We start from the raw sequence: 11,405 nt of genomic DNA on the forward strand, positions 1-11,405 counted from the left end.
AAATATAACGAAACTCTAGAGAAGAAAAAAACCCAATAAGCACAATTTCCCTTTGAGAGGGAAAGAAAGGGGTTAGATTCAGGGAGGTGCATAGGGAACTTCAAACTGGACAGGGGTATAAAGTTGTTATATAGTCATTCTGGATACCTTACATATATAGATATATAATATATATATTCTTATCATATAATTATTCTATCTACTCAATATTCAATAAAAGTAATTTAAAAAAATAAGACCCTTCATAGATAAAATGAAAAAACAATATGATTAGACAATCCCATTGGCCAGGCAGAACAAATGGCTGGCCCTGAAGTAAAAATTGTCTGGGTTCAAATTTTGGCTCCACCATATATTGGCAGCTCATCTAATCTCTTGTTACCTGTGTCCTCATTTGATACGTAGAGATAGCAACAGTATTGTATTAGGCAGCTTGAGCTACCATAACAAAATACCTCAGAGTGGGTGTCTTTAAACAACAGAAATGTATTTTTTTCACAGTTCTGGAGGCTAGAAGTCCAAGACCAAGGTTCCACCTAGTTTGGTTTCTACTAAGGACTCTTTTCCTGGCTTGCAAATGGCACCTTCTTGCCATGTCCTCACATGGTGTGCTCTCTGGTGTCTCTTCTTACTAGGGCACTAATCCTGTTGGATCAGGACCCCAACCTTATGACCTCATTTAACCTTAATTACAATACGTCCTGACTCCATATACAACCAAACTGACAGGCTAGGGTTCGACGTATTAATTTAGAGGGGATACAAATATTTAGTCCCTAATAAGTATGAAGTAATAATGGACTCGAATTTGATAATCTATATAAAATAGCACAGCCTCTAGCACAGAGCAAATTTTCAATTAAGGTTTGCTCTTTTTAGTATATAGTAATCAAAGAAATGCACATTTGAAACGACAAACCATTTTTATAATTCAATTGTGTGATAGTATAAATTGGTACTTAATAAGTCCTCTTCTGGGAATCTACACCAAGGAAATAATCCTTTATTCATCAAGATGTTCTCTGCAGGATTTCTTATACTTGTGAAATATTAGAAAAGTAAACATCCAAAAAATGGGAATGATAGTAACTAAATTACAGTATATTTACTCAGTGGAAACTTATGAAGGCATTATATGTTTTAGACAGATTTCTGAAGAGCCTACTATCTGGAAGGCACTATGTTTTGGTTTTGGCAGAATTAATAACTTAAATTTCCTAAATTTAAAATATAGAAATGGAGATAGACAATCATATAAAGTTCATATAAATGTGAGACTGAGATTATTATAGGACTAATATATTTCTCTTTAATCAGACACAAAATTGGTATTATATTAATAAATTGTAACACATTTTATTTTGGTCTCTAAGCAGCACTATGTTGAAATAAAAAAGATTTAAAATGGTTTGTAATCATTAATTCAATAGATATACACTGAGCCCCTAGTACGGGCCAGGCACTGTTCCGAGAGCTGGGAGCTCATAAATAAAATAGACAAAAATCACAGTCTTCATGGAGCTTATATTCTAAAGTGGGGAGATAGATCATAGGTAAAATTACACCTATGCCAGATGGTGATGATGGCTTTGGAGACCACAAACCAGGGAAGAAACAGAAAGATTTTGAATAAGCAGGTCATAGCTTCACTGAGAAGGTAATATTTGAATAAAGCCATGGGAAGAAGGGAATATGCCACAGGGATATCTGGGATAAGGGGGCTTTAGACAGAGGGATAAGTGAGCTCAAAGATCTCTGGGGTGGAAGGGTGCCTGGCCTGTTTGAGGAGCAACAAGGGAGACCAGTGTGGACAGAAGCAAGTAAGCAAGGGGAAGAGTAAAGTAAATGAGACCAACAGGCAAGGTCGATGAGGACAAGTCAGATCTCGCAGAAGATTTTAAGTATTGTAAAGACTTTGGTTTTTCCTTTGCATGAGATGGAAGCCAGTGGAGAGCTGTGAGAATAAGAGTGGTGCCATCTGACTTGCTCTGTAAAAGGACCACTCTGTCTACTGTAGTCTCCTGATTGGTCTCCGTGCTCCTGTCCTCTCCCCTTACAGACTGTAAAGGGGAGCCTGAGCGGACATCCAGATTAGAAGAGCCCCTGCCTTGAGCCTTACTTTAGAGGCTCTACTCTAGGCCTCCTCTGGCCACATTCCTCCCTTTAGAGACCACACTCCAAAGAGCCAGAACTCTGAATTCCTTGCCCAAACTGCCCCAAGTCCACTTCCAGGAACCACAAAGACCTCCTCCGTGAATCTGTTCTTCCAAGAATAAATGACATCACTGGTGTGCACACCCAAAGCCTGTGGAGTTACCAAGGGGTGGCTGTTTGTAATGGGTGTAAATGGAGCTTGGATTTGTAGACTAAGTGTCCATATGCATGGACACAAGGGTCATTGCAATGGGGAATGGAGCCAGAGCTGGAATAAAAGAAGAACAGGTTGCAGGCTAGTGGCCAGGAAATAGTTATCTCCACATCACTTACTACCTGGCATAGAACTCTGGGTAGCCCAAGAACTCTAAATTCTAACTGGTTTTTTAGGTCTTTGGAGCAATATATTTGCAAAGATAGGAAAGTAGAATATATTTAAGTTATTGATTTATAATTTTTACAAATTTAGGCAAATATGTGCATCCGTTTATATTCTTGTCCCAAACTCCACAAATGTTAGGAAGAGATGATAAAGGGACAATGACAGAATCAAAGAGACCAATTAGAAGGCTACTGCAATAACTCAGATTAGAGATGATGACTTGGGCCAGAGTGGCAGTGGTGGTAGTGGTGAGATTCTGTATAGGCAGTATTTTGAAGGAAGAATTAAAATGATTTTCTGGTGGATTGGTTGTGTAGTATGAGAGAAAGAAGTCAGAATCACTCTAAAGCTACTGGCCTGAACACTTGAAAGGATGGACCAACTATTAACTGAGATAAGAAAGCCTAAGAGAAGAACAATCTGGGGAGAGCTATGAGTTTGGTTTTAAACGTGTTAAGTTTGAGATGCCAATTAGACATCGTAACAGATATGTGAAATAAGAAGTTGTATGCATAATCCCAAAGTTCTGGGGATAGAGATTTGGGAATTATCAGAATATCAATGGTTTTTAAAGCTATGAAAGTGGATGAGAGCACCAAGTGAGTGAATGTAGATAGTAAAAACATCTGATGACTTCTTCCTGGAACAATCCAAGATGTAGAAGTTGAGGAGATGAAGAGGAAACAGCAAAAACTCTGGGAAGGAATGGTCCATGAGGTAGAGGACTTCAACCTGAAGCCAAATAAAGTATTTCAAGGGGGATGGAAAAATCAAAGATGACAAATATTGTTAATAGATCAGATAAGATGAGAACTGAGAATAGTTCTAGATTGCTCTGTATCAATCTGGAGGTCACTGGTGACCTTGACAAGAACAATTTCAGTGGAGAGCCGATTCAGGAGGAAAGGGAAAAGAGCAGAAGGCAGCGTGTATAAACAACTAGTTGGAAGAGTTTTGCTCTAAATGAGACAGTGAAATAGGGCGGTAGTTAGAGGGGGCATTTAGAGTCAAAAGGGGGCTTGTTGTTTAGCTTTGTTTTCAAATTTTGTTTGTTTTTTAAGATGGGAATGATAACAGCATGTCTGAACATTCATGGGAATGACCCAACAGAGAGGGAAAATCACTAATGCAGGAGAGATAGGGTAGGGAGAGCTGCTGGAGTGAAGACCTTGAATAGGTAAGGGGGTAGGATTCAGTATGCAAGTGGATGGGCTGGCCCCGGATAGGAACATGGGCTGTTCTTCCTTAGTATCAAGGAAGAATAAATGGGCACAAGTGCAGGTAAGTGAACAGATGTGCTGAGGTGAGTTTGTGGAAGTTCTCTTCTGGCTGTGCCAAGGCAGCCCTGACAGCCAGGAGATGGCCTAGCACTCACAGCCAGGCCACAGTGTTCTATGAACACAAAAAATTTCACACAACACTAATGTCAACCAAAGCCACTCTGTGACTGCGGTAGAACAAGACAAAAATGGGGTCATAGTCATGTCTAAACAGAGACAAAAATGTGGACATGGCTCAAACCACCAAAATGACCAAATATCCCCCTAAGCTGGCTAATATGAGTGACACCTGCTTCTTTCCCAGTCACAGCTTTAGCTTCACTTTGTTCCTCCCATCTTCTAGGTAAGATTTATGAAGATACCCAATCATAGAATTACTGCCGCTTTCTGACAACATATAATCCAGGGGAAATCACCACCTCTTGAATCCTCCCTACAAAATCCCCCAACACAAACCCAAATCCCATAGTAAATCCTTTCTAACACACTTTTACTGAGATGTCCTCAAGGTTCTTCATGATGTGCTTTCACCCTCATGGCAACGAGTGCTGTTCCACTACAGGTGTTCTCCTGGTGGCCTTTGGCTGAAGGGCATTGATATTTCTCAGTGAAATAACACCCAAGCCTGAAAGTGAATATGAAGGACAAGTTGTTGGAAGTTTGAGGAGAAAGGAAAAATTATGAAATACTTACTTGGGACCATAGGAAAACAAATGGACTGACGTATGAGGGAAACAGTAGGATTGCTGGGCAACACCAATGCTTAAATGAGATTCATGGTCATGTATTTAAAGAGAAGTCACACTAATAAATAAAGAACTCCTAGAAACTGAAATGGAAAAACCACAATCAGGTAAGAAATTGATAAAGTATATGTCAGAAAGTTCACAGAAATGAAATACAAGTGCCTCTTTAAAAAATATTAAAAGGTGCTCAATTTCACTCAGAATAAAAAGAAATTAAAACCACCCTGAAATATCATTTTCACCTGCTAGATTGACAAAGGTACAGAAATTTGATAACACATTCTATTGACAAGACTGTCAGGGATATAGGAACTCTCATGGTGGGAGTTAAAGCAATATAGCACTTTAGCAATAGCTATAAAAATCACAGGGGATTTTTAGTCAGGGAACTAAGATACTGCATGCCGCATGGCACGGCCAAAAAATTTTTTTTTAAATTTAACAAAAAATAAAAATCACAAAATGCAGATACTCTTGCAGCAATTCCACTTCTGGGCTTTTTCCTATAGATTTAATTGCATACATGCAAAATAATGTGCAGAGTTATTTACTGGAGAATTGTTTGCATTAGTAAAAATTGAAAATAAATGTTCATCAATGAAGGCCTGGCTAAATAAACTATGTACATCCACCCACTGGAATTCTATGCTGATTTTTTTTTTAAGAATGAGAGGGCCATCTCTATGTCATACACCTGAAACTAATATAATATGGTACATCAACTATACTTCAATTTAAAAAAAAAAAGTGAGAGGGAGTAACCAACAAAAATGGCAGAGTAGGGAATTCTGCAAGTCTGTACCTTCACAAAATTCTGCAAGTCTATACCTTCACAAAAGCAACAATTAAGCTGGCAAAAACTGTCAGAACCTCCTTATTCAGAACTCAGGAATCCAACAAAAAGCTTACAATAATCAGGGGAATGCTTAACTAAGAAAAAAGAAGTGAGTCTCAGTAAGAGAGCTTTGTGACATTTTAATTTACTCTGCTACCACCCTCTGCTTCACAATAGCCCACATTTCTAGGACCGGTTCCCACTATTAGAGGAGTAGCACAGAACTTATTAAAGAATTGTGGTTGTTTGCTTTGACCTGTCTTGGTGGCTCCCGGAAGGACCAGCTAAAGGATTTGCCTTATTTCACCTAACTCAGAACTCTCTACCTAAAGGAGGGGAAGAGGGTGGGATTTACAGAAAACATTTGAAGGTAAACACTGTAATAGCCACTGCCTGCCATTTGGGACAAGGGAAAACAGTTGAGGCAAACAATAGACAATCTGAGAAGTTTGAGAGGAAAGGCTAGGGAATAAGGGCTTTGAAAAGCTCCCACAAATTCCAGGGAATCCAGAAAGTCACACACAGGTCCAGAGCTTGGATCATGCACAGAAAAGACCTAAGGCCCTAAGCTCTCACCTCTGGCTGACTTTCACCCTCTTCAGAAAGGGAAAGCTAGGGCAGAGCTGTAAATTGCCTAGTTGAGTTTTGAAGTCAGGGCATCTGCAAAGACTGAACTAACTTTCTTTCTTTCCTCCCTCCCTCCCTCCCCCCCCCCTCTCTTTCTTTCTTTCTGTTCCTGGAGTTTAAGGAAATCTCTGTCAAATCTCGAGCTGACCACTAAGCTAACAGAGACTTCCGTGGCCACACATGATAAAGAGTATAAACTTTCCAAAATTAGTTCAACTTATGAGGTACTTAGAGTAGTCAGATTCAGAGACAGAAAGTAGAACAGTGGTTTCAAGGGGCTGGGGACACAGCAGAATGGATCCCCTATTGTTTAATAGGTACAGAATTTCAGTTTGGGAAGATGAAAAAGTCCATCCATGTTGCTGCAAATGGCAAAATTTCATTCTTTTTTATGGCTGAGAAGTATTCCACTGTATATATACACCACATCTTCTTTATCCATTCATCTGTTGATGGACACTTAGGTTGCTTCCATATCTTGGCAATTGTAAATGATGTTGCTAGGAACATTGGGGTGCATGTAACTTTTCGAATTACTGTTTCTGTTTTTTTTCAGATATATACCCAGGAGTGGAATTGCAGGGTCATATGGTAGTTCTAATTTTAGTTTTTTGATAAACCTCCATATTGTTTTCCACAGTGGCTGCATCAATTTATATCCCCACCAACAGTGTAGGAGGGTTCCCTTTTCTCCACATCCTCGCCAACAATTGTTATTTGTGTTCCTTTTGATGATAGCCATTCTGGCAGGTATGAGGTGATTGGAGTTAGTGTTCTTATAGAAGAGATCCAACGGGGCTTCCCTGGTGGTGCAGTGGTTGAGAGTCTGCCTGCCAATGCAGGGGACACGGGTTCGAGCCCTGGTCTGGGAAGATCCCACATGCCGCAGAGCAGCTGGGCCCGTGAGCCACAATTACTGAGCCTGCGCGTCTGGAGCCTGGGCTCCGCAACAAGAGAGGCTGCGACAGTGATAGGCCTGCGCACCGCGAAAAAGGGTGGCCCCTGCTCGCTGCAACCGGAGAAAGCCCTCGCACAGAAACGAAGACCCAACACAGCCAAAGATAAATAAATAAATAAATAAATTTATATTAAAAAAAAGAGACCCCACGGAGATTCCTTGCCCTTCCACCAAATAAGGACACAGAGAGTAGGCGCCGGCCATAAATCAAGAAGAGGGCACTCACCAAAACACAACCATACTGGCACCTTAATCCTGGACTTCCAGCCTCCAGAACTGGAAGAAATAAATTTCTATTGTTTATAAGCTACCCAGTCTGTGGTATTTTGTTATAGCAGCCTGAACAAACCAAGAAACCAAGTATAAAAAGAGTAGCACAGAGGTAAGTGACCATGAACAAGGAAAAAAATCTTCAGTAAAGAAGAGTCTGTGGACTGGGACTTGGTAGATGACTGCCATGAAGAGAGGTCGTCCGTGGCATAGTTTTCTGGCATGAAAGTGAGAGCTAGGGTTTTAGGGAAGAGTGAAGGAGAAGAGTCTGGAAGTACTAGTCAGCAGAAGGAAAGGCAATCACTTTTCCTCTGGGCCCAGTGGTGTTCCAGTTAATATAGCTGCATGACAAAACGCCCAAAACCTTAGTGGCTTGAAAATAACAATAATCATTATCTCTCATGGTTTCTGTGGATCAGGAATTTGGGAGCAGCTTGGCCTGGAAGTTCTGGCTCACTGTCTCTCATGAGGTTGCCCACAGTAATCCTTTGGGGCTCCAGTCATCAAAAGGCCTGACTAAGGCTGGAGCAAGCACTTTCAAGGTGTCTCACATAGTGGCTGGCAACTTGGTGCAGGCTGTTGGTTTGGGGCCTTAGTTTCTCTCCACATGGGCCTTTCTAAGATGCTGCCTGGCAGGGCCTTCCTCAGAGCATGTTGATCCAGGAGAACAAGGTGAAAGCTGCAATGCTTTTTATGACCTAGCCTTGGAAGTTATACAGTGTCGCCTATACCACATTCTATTGGAGTCAGTGGTCAGCAGTGATTCACTCCGGAAAGAGGGGAACAAGTGGTAACTGACTTATAAAACTGAGAAAGCCAACTCCTAAACTGGTAGTGGGGAAAACTGAGACCAACCCAATTTATACCACAGAATCCCCCAAAAGCATAGGAATTGGCAACACCAAAATATGTGTGGAACTGGTGATAAATAAAAAGGGAAGAGGAAGTAGAATAGCAGCTAAAATAAGGAGAACGAGGTCAAAGTTGTTTGAGAAGCAGTTACATACGCTAGATCATCTCCCTACCTCCAGGTTACGAGGCAACTATATGTTATACAGTGTCTCAAAAAATTTACCACCCCGTCTGAGAAAGAAGCTACTGGAGAAACTGCTCATTGAGAGACCAGTAAAGACAAAAAGTGGGATACGAAAAAACAGGAAATGGAACCAGGAGAGAAATGAAGGGAACCCCCAAGAAGATGCTGAAGGAAGATCCCAGAATGACAGCTGGAGACAAGATATAGAAGACAACTGTTTAGACAGGGGCAGTGCAACTCGAGACAAACCAACTGAGTGCTCATTTCCAAGATCCCTGTTGCCATTTACCTTCTTATAGTTGAGGACAAAACCCCCCCAGGGGTCTTGCTCAGATTCTTTCCCGTACTTAGTTTGTGAAGCTCCTATTCTCCCTCCATGCTCTGCTGCTTCACTTCACAAGTTTCTGCTTTGACTTCCTCCTGAGAGCTGGAAGTAGCCAGAGGAGGTTTAGAAGCAGAAAACATAGAGCAGTCTACTCTCTCTGACCATAATTTTGCTAAATGTCTGTTATCTGGTCCAGGGGCCTAAACTATGATGAGCGCTATGCTCTCAGGGCTCCATAAAGCCCTTGCCCCCTGACTTCCCAGAAGAGGTTCTTATAAATGCTCAGGGAACCCGACACCAAATCATGACCCATAGACTCTGTTCAGTTTATTTTCTCCTAGAAGCTGTTATCGGATACTGGCAATGTCACCCTTCCTTTACACGGGAAGCTTGGTGCTTGCTACTCAGCTTTTCTTTTTTCTTTTTTTTTTTTAACTAAGGAATATTGTTTAGGAATACATATGTGAGTGGTAAATCTGTAAATAAGACAAGGGACTGATTAACACAAAATTCAGAGTGATGTGTATCTTTGGGGGGAGGAAGATGGATGCAACTGAGGAGAGACACAGGGTTTCTATGTTCCTTTAATGTTCTATTTCTTAATCTGAGTAATGGGTACATACATATTTATGCTATTCTTTAAATTGCCCATGTAAATATTATACATTCTTCTGTATGCATGATACATTTCATAGTATTTTTAAGTTAATAAAAAATAAACAACTAACAAAAGTAATTCCCTTTTTATTTAAATGTTGCTTGTTGAATGTTGGATTGACAGAAAGATTTTGGTTTTGATTTGAATCACTTTTGTAAGATGCAAGTGGCCTGAATGTATTTTTAGCCTAGAAGGAAAGAGCCAAAAGAGAAAAAGAGGATTGAGAAAGGGAAAGGGATAATAATGTTACCTGGGAGAGTAGCATAAGATGCACTGGACAGAACCACTTTAGAGACTGGCAAAATCTAAGGGTACATGTGAAGTAGCAGCTAGTGTTGGGATAAAAAGAGAGAAGAGCAAGCTGAGAGAGCTCCTACGTCATTTGCTAAAGGTATTGGGTTTCTAGATTTCATTTCATTAAACCGTGAATTATTTAAATCCACCTTGAGCCAATTTCTGAAATGGGATGCCTTATATTATCTATAATATATAGATGTAGCACTGTAACCTATGGTGTTAAATAAATAAACATACCTAAATTTGACCTGCCATCTCTCACACCCCTTTCCTATTCCTTTCCTTTAATGGTATCACTTAACCTCACAATTTTAGCATTGCTACTTTAAGTAGAAATGCTTTGCTTTTTTTTTTTTTTTTTTCTTTTTTCAATTTTTTTTTTAAATTTATTTTTGGGTGTGTTGGGTCTTCGTTTCTGTGCGAGGGTTTTCTCTAGTTGCGGCGAGCGGGAGCCACTCTTCATCGCGGTGCGCGGACCTCTCACTGTCGCGGCCTCTCTTGATGCGGAGCACAGGCTCCAGACGCGCAGGCTCAGTAGTTGTGGCTCGCGGGCTTAGTTGCTCCGCGGCATGTGGGATCTTCCCAGACCAGGGCTCAAACCCGTGTCCCCTGCATTGGCAGGCAGATTCTCAACCACTGCGCCACCAGGGAAGCCCCGAAGTGCTTTGCTTTTACAAAGATATAAATAAATGTTTTCTAGTAGACTATTGATAGTGTAATTAAATTCAGAGATCATCAAACATGTTGAGACAATGTTTTCCCTTATATAACACTCTTCCTGGAAATTAGACATATTTAGAAACTATATTATCTATTTTATTGAATCTAACAGGCCACAGGAGTATTATTTTTTTTAATCTCTAGCAAGATCATTAGTAGTTTAGCATTGAATTATAACAATTCATGGATAAGTGTTAATTCTGCCTACAAAAGATAAGAGTACAAATTGTGCTCACGGTGATTAGAACTCAATGTTAAATATATACAAATTGTAAAATATGTAGTATTTTTTGTGTAGCTATGTTTGTTGGGGACAGAGAATAGAATACTAATATCAGTGAGTATCTTGCCTTGGACCACGCAACGGTGCATTTAAAAGTAAGCCCAACCCCTGGGAAACAGCATCTGTATGTGATTCAGATCCTAGAAAAGAAGAAGGTCATAGAAGAAAAATACGTGGACTTGAATTCTCAATTCTTTCAAAATGAAGATTACAATTTGAAGGACTTTTTTCAGTGAAAACTTCTCAGAACAAGATGCCTGACCATGTTCAACATGGCTGGAAAAATCCTGGTAGTTATTTCTACTCAGTGAGAAAGTCTGTGGAAGAGAAAATGGTCCAAAGGGAGGAAATGGAAGGTGATGTGTTTGGTTCCATTCCCTAGAAATTGAACCTGAGAAAGAGATTCCTGTACAAGTGACTTGCTGAGGGAGTGCTGCTCAGGGGAAACTTACAAGGGAAGCAGGAAAGGAGAGGCAAAGTAGACACTCATGTGGGTGCAGCTGAAGTTCATCCTGATCCCACAGGGAGCTCTAGAGCATGAATGTTGTCACAGGCACACATGACGACATTCACCTTGAGGCAAGAGGATTGGTCTTTGATACCCTCATATTGGCTTGGGACCACCGGGCGTGGGGTGGTGGGAGAGCACAGGCACAGAATGCTTAACCTTCCAGGCATTGCCACCTTTTGGTTGAGGGCAAGTTTCAGTACAAATGTGCTGCTGTGCATCTTAGCGGTCAACACTCAGTTGGAGGCAGTGAACTGGCCTGGTAAATGGACTATGGGCAGTTCACCAACAGGATCAACTACAGGTAATATTTTTCTTTGTGTTCT

Source organism: Balaenoptera physalus (assembly GCF_965194825.1).
Source record: "Balaenoptera physalus genome assembly, chromosome: 4".
In the NCBI taxonomy this organism is placed as follows: domain Eukaryota; kingdom Metazoa; phylum Chordata; class Mammalia; order Artiodactyla; family Balaenopteridae; genus Balaenoptera; species Balaenoptera physalus.